Source organism: Helianthus annuus, chromosome 9, assembly GCF_002127325.2.
Source record: "Helianthus annuus cultivar XRQ/B chromosome 9, HanXRQr2.0-SUNRISE, whole genome shotgun sequence".
NCBI classification, from domain to species: domain Eukaryota; kingdom Viridiplantae; phylum Streptophyta; class Magnoliopsida; order Asterales; family Asteraceae; genus Helianthus; species Helianthus annuus.
The window spans coordinates 135,048,440-135,054,590 of NC_035441.2; positions in this window are offsets into that span (position 1 = coordinate 135,048,440).

Consider the following 6,151-nt stretch of genomic DNA (forward strand, 5'->3'; position numbering starts at 1 on the left):
TCAATTATAATTATACTAATAACTAGGTAAAAACCCCATGTATTATACAGGTTGAATAAATATAATTTTATATACTAACTAATTAAAATTTTACAGCTTTAAAAACCCGTGCATCACACGGCTTGAATAAACACTTGTATTACACGACTTGAACACATATAATGTAATCGGTTAACACAATCGTCAATATATGTTTTTGAAAAAAAAATGAACTTTGGTGTTTTTTTATTAGGTTAGAAACTTGTTTATTACATACGTTATAATATTTTACTTTGTTTTAATTATTTATTAAGAAGTTAGAAACTTGTGTGTTACACGTGGTTGAATTAGTAGGATTATATATATATATATATATAGAGTAAGGTTAACATACAAAAAGCCTTATCATACATCACGTAGGAGACAATGGTAACCGTTGAATCAGGGGTATAATCACGCATGGGACCACATAATCACGCATGGGACTATAATCACGCACGTTCTATGATAATAACGCATGTTATATTTTTTGTCATGTATGTTAATGTAGGTTAAGCCTTGAAGTACATTATACTTTCTCTCTCTCTCTCTCTATATATATATATATATATATATATATATTAGTTGGTATATAATATAGCCATATAACAAATACAGATGGACCGTTTTGTCATATAGTAGAATTAATATATTCAAGTATAACGGATTATTTATTAATATTAATTCCAATGAATATTGATATATAATTATGTTTTAAATAGAAACAATATATGTGTAACACCCCGTGTTTTCAATGTCAAAGTCAAAGTCAATATTGACTTCTTTGACTGTAATTAGTTTATTTTTATGATTTATTAGTTGTATTATGTGGAGTAAATGTTATTAATCAAAGAAATCGAGGTAATCGAATGTTTATCGACGCGAAACACTTTACGTCTATGAATAGTAGGAAGTAACAATGCGATAAAGTCAATCAATCAATAATCAAGCTAATCGAATCATCTTCGAACTCGAAACCCGAATTGTGCAAACTTTGGTGTTGTTATACGCGTGTGTGCGCCTTATGTGTTACTTGTGCATGCTTACCTTATGTTATGTGTGGTGATCAATCAAATCGAAACTCGAAACTCAATTGAACTCAATCGAACTCAATCGAAATCGAATTATGATGAATGGTGGCGAAAAGATAGTGTGATATATAGATGCTCGTATGTAGATATAGTGGTTGGGATTAAAAGTAATTTGAATAGGAAACTCTATCGTATTCGTATCGTCTTCAATCAAAATCGAAATATCAGAAATCGTCGCACCGAACGCTCAAAACAGGCTGTTGATCGATCAGGCTCCTAGCCGATCGAACAGCCCAGTCGATCGGACGGACTGTCCGATCGAGCAGGCTGTCCGATCGGGATGCCTGGCCGATCGGCCAGCCCTTTCCTCTTTGGGAAGCCTATAAATAGCCCTGTCATTGTCATTCTTTCCACTTTTGGAAACTCTCTGACCGACCAGCTCGTGTTCTTCACTATTTCTCAGATTTCTCTCAATCCCGGTAAGATTTCATCCTAAATCTTGTACTTTCTTGATCAATGCACGCTCCTACACCTTTCTATCTTTCAAATCTTGATTTCTAACCGTGAAATCATCAAGATCTAAGTGTTCTAGGATAATGTCATCATGGTGTTCTTGAAGAACTTCATGTTTTGGTCTCAATCTACCAAGAATCACTTGGATCTAGCCGATTTCCACATAAACAAACAAAGATCTATCCTAGATCTAAACATTTACACTCAATGCCTTCAAACCGGTAGAAACGGAGCTTGAACCCACTCACTAATCACTCTAGTAGTTGTGCGGTTCGAGATTCGGGATTCTATCTACAAGGTTCACCGATTTCGGGTTAAACTTTAAACCAAGGTTGGAGAACTCGCTAGTCGCTAGCGGGTTGGTGAGGTAGGGACTAGCGACTACTCGGGATTACTCGGGATTAATCGGATCGGACTTTTTATGTATAATTTTAAGTTTTTATACATATATACATATATTTTTATACGTAATTTTTTTAAGTGGACAAGTTTTGACCGGAATCTGGGAGGTTTTGGCCGGAATATGTGTTTTTTTCCTATTTTTTCTGATTTTTTCCGATTTTTTCTGATTTTTCTGATTTTTTTTGTTTTTTCCCGATTTTTTTTCGATTTTTCCCGACCGACTAGTCGCGATTAGGGCCGACTAGGGCCGATTAGGGCCGACTAGGCCGACTAGCCATTTTTTTACTGATTAGCTGAAACTTACTCAGTTGATGGGCGACTAGAGACTAGTCAGCGATTAATCGTCGGCTAGTCGCGATTTTTGCAACCATGCTTTAAACTCCGTTCCGAACCGTTCACCGGCTGGACTTGGGTGATTCCTGTCCGAGCAGGGGAAACAAGTAAGAACGAAGGTTCCATGGTTCAGCTTGTTGTCAAAATACCTCGATATAACGTCAAACAATCAGCACAACCAAGTGTTAGACGAACAGGACGACCAGGTCAGGATGCTGACCGATCGAAGCTGTTCGAACCAACAGCCAACCGATCGGACATGTCAACCGATCGACCAGGTCAGCCGATCGGCTAGCACATGGCCCCACACTTTAACAATTTCATGAAGTCTAGTGTTGAACGAAGTGCTGTTCGATCGAACTACGGTTTGATTTGAATTACTCTTCGGATCATGAGATACTATGCTTCAACACTTAATCGATTTTCAACTCGTTCGACGTATTGGAGTGCCACCCGATCGAACATGTCATCCGATCAGGTGACATCTTGCTGAGGACTTATTACTGAGGTACCTAACCGATCGGTTAAGCCGGCCGATCGAACGGCCCGTTCGATCGATTGACCTGAAAAGTAAGGACACTTCAATGTTCTCAAATACTACAACGAAAACTTCAAAAGGACAAGCCATCATGCACAAACACATCCTACTCAAAGGAAGAAACAATCCACTCGAACAGCCCAACCGATCGAGCCTACTGGCCGACCGAACAGGCTGTCCGAACAGACTGTCAAACCGAACGAACAACCCGTCCGATCGAACCTACCGTCCGATCGACCAAGACGTTCGACCCAACAACACTTGTATTCGTTTTACACGTTACTCATCGTTACACTATCGAACTATTCAGGCTAACCCTACTCTCAGGCGCTCCCTTCAATCTATCCATCGTTGTGAGTATACTCGAACCCTTTTTGCTTTAGCACTTTTGGGTGTTACATACGTTACTTATCTAAATCACAATCGAACACACTACTCAATTACTTTAAACGCTAACCGTTCTGCATGTATTACGTGACTAAATGAATGCTTGTTGTTATGTTTACACGTGAAATGCTGTCTCCCTGCCTTAACGACGATAGTACTATAGTTTGGACTCAGCACCCGTTCACACGGGGGTTGTTAAGGACCATTACTTGCATGGATTACGGTGGTAATCATGTGTTGCGAACTGCCTCGGGCAGTCAACCCGCAGTCATTGGTATCGATAGATCCATGTCGATAATTAACATGCTTCGTTTTCCTCTGTGTACGTGCTGGTTATGCGTAAACTATTTCGAACTCTATTATGCTATTATCAAACTTGTATGCTCACCTTTACATTTCATGTATTGACTTTATTTTAAGGTATGTGGTAGGCAATTAGGATGCTTATCTGCTAGGAAGGCGAGCTTAGAATAAGCGTCTAGAGCATAGTTGTCTGTAGATCTTGCAGATCGAGTCTCTAGAAGCATTTGAACAATTTTTATATTTAAAACCTGAGTTGTCGGAACAGAATATTTGACTTGATGTTATCTGTAATAATTTGTTTGCTATTTGAGGTACGGTATGGGACGTATTATATAAATTGAATAGTGATAATAATTGTTATGGAAACTTCTGGACAATCTGTTTCGCTCAGTGCCATGCCCCGATGATTCCGCCATCGGTTGGGGTGTGACAATATGTTTGATAGTAGATGTACCATTAGTGTGTTCAAAGGTGATGAGTTATAATGTGTGTTATGTAATATAACACATTATGAAGAACCCCAAAATTTATAAAACACAAATTCAAATACATGTCATTCGTGAATCATAACCAGTATAACAAATAGTGATGAATCCAATACCTGATAAAACACAACGTCAATAATTACAAATACATGTCCTTCTTAAAACATAAAATGCTATAACACATTGTGAATGAACTTGTAAACGGTATAACGCATCATCAAGAAATTGTTCACGAATGATTGTAATTGGTAAAACACATCGTCAAGAAATTGTTCATGCAGAATTCATTTACATGCAAAAACAAAAACTATAACACGTTGTGAATGAACTTGTAACTGGTAAAACACAACGCCAAGCATTCATGAAGAATTAGACACCAACATTTCTTGAAGAATTAGACACCAACATTTCTTGATCCCAGATCATCATTATTTATGTTCATTAGATATAACAATTGAAGTTTAAAATAGGGTAAATTACTTTTTGAGTCCCTGTGTTTTATGGGTTTTAACTAGTTGAGTCCAAAAGAAAAAGTTTAACGACCTGAGTCCCCATAAACATTTTCTTTAACTATTTGAGTCCAAATTTCCAACACTGTTAAAGTTATTCTGTTAACTTTGGTTAAATGACCAAATTACCCTTTTAATTAAAAAAACCATTTTATTATTAAAAATATATATATATATATATATATATATATATATATATATATATTCCTTGATCATATCCAGATCATAATTCATTACCAAATTTCTCCACAACTTTCTCTCTCTACCATCAACACCTCCACCATCAACACCACCTCCACCCACCACCACACCTCCACCATCAACACCACCTCGCCACCCACCACCACACCTCCACCATCAACACCACCTCGCCACCGCACCTCCACCGTCACCACCACAACTACACTGTCACCACCACGACACCCACAACCGCTGCACCTCCCCAACACCCACCACCGCCATGTATACACACCATCATCCTCTAGTTTTCGAAAACCCAAGACCCCTACAACGACATCTCAGCCAACCTCTCCATCCGTGTAGTCGTCGGAATCGGTCCAAACGTCTACTCCTACGGCGGCGTTTACTCCGCCCCATTCCCAACCAACCCCTCCATCCGTGTAGTCGCCAGAATCGACCTCAGCCACGACGACATCGCCGGTTACCTCCCGTCGGAGCTCGGCCTGTTAACCGATCTAGCCCTGTTCCACATCAACTCAAACCGATTGTAACACCTCGAAAATTCGGACCCAATAAAATAAAGACACATGTCATGTGGGACAAACGTGTCAGGAACCCGGATCAAATAAAGATGTATGGTAGGATTTAAAAGGGCATCATGTTATTAAAATACCTCTGAACGACCCAAAGGGCGACATGTTATTAAAATACCTCTGAACGACTCAAATTATAAATCCCAATATCCTTAAATCGTTTGATAAACATCTAATATGTTAACCGGTTGTTCTTAAATAAATAAATTCCATCCTCATATGGAAGATGGGTTTCCTTTAAATGTTACTACAAATAAGAACTTTGATTCTTGAATTAAAAGAATAAAAAAATTGAATTAATCAAGTCCATGATCAATTATTGTAACTTCCGTCACTTTAAACCTTTCCACAAGACCCCAAAAACATGTAAGGGGCATGCAAGCATGCAATGGCTGAGCAAATAGGTCCCACAACTGAAAAGAATGTCATGGCATTCGGAGTTTCAAAGTTGCATGGTCAAGATTTGGAAGTTTGTAAAATTTTTGGTTCTGGTCATCGGTTACGGACCGTATGGCCCTAGGCTTACGGTCCGTAAGATGCATACCTGGGCGATTTCAGCAAAGGTCGGTTACGGACCGCATCAGTTCAAGCATACGGTCCGCAAGAGTTGCATACGGACCGCAAGAGCTTAGGCTTACGGTCCATAAGCCTGTCGCTGGCAGCAGAAAATGGACAGCTGCCTGTTCAGCCTGTTGCACCGCCTTATTGAGATGGTTTTCGAAACAAGGGACTTGCTAGGCAGTATTTAGCCACATAGGGACATCTGGGATGATCTGGTAACTATCCTAGAGACCTAGACTATCTTGGCATGATCTTGGACCCTAAGGTTCACTATATAAGGACTTGAGTTGTGACCATT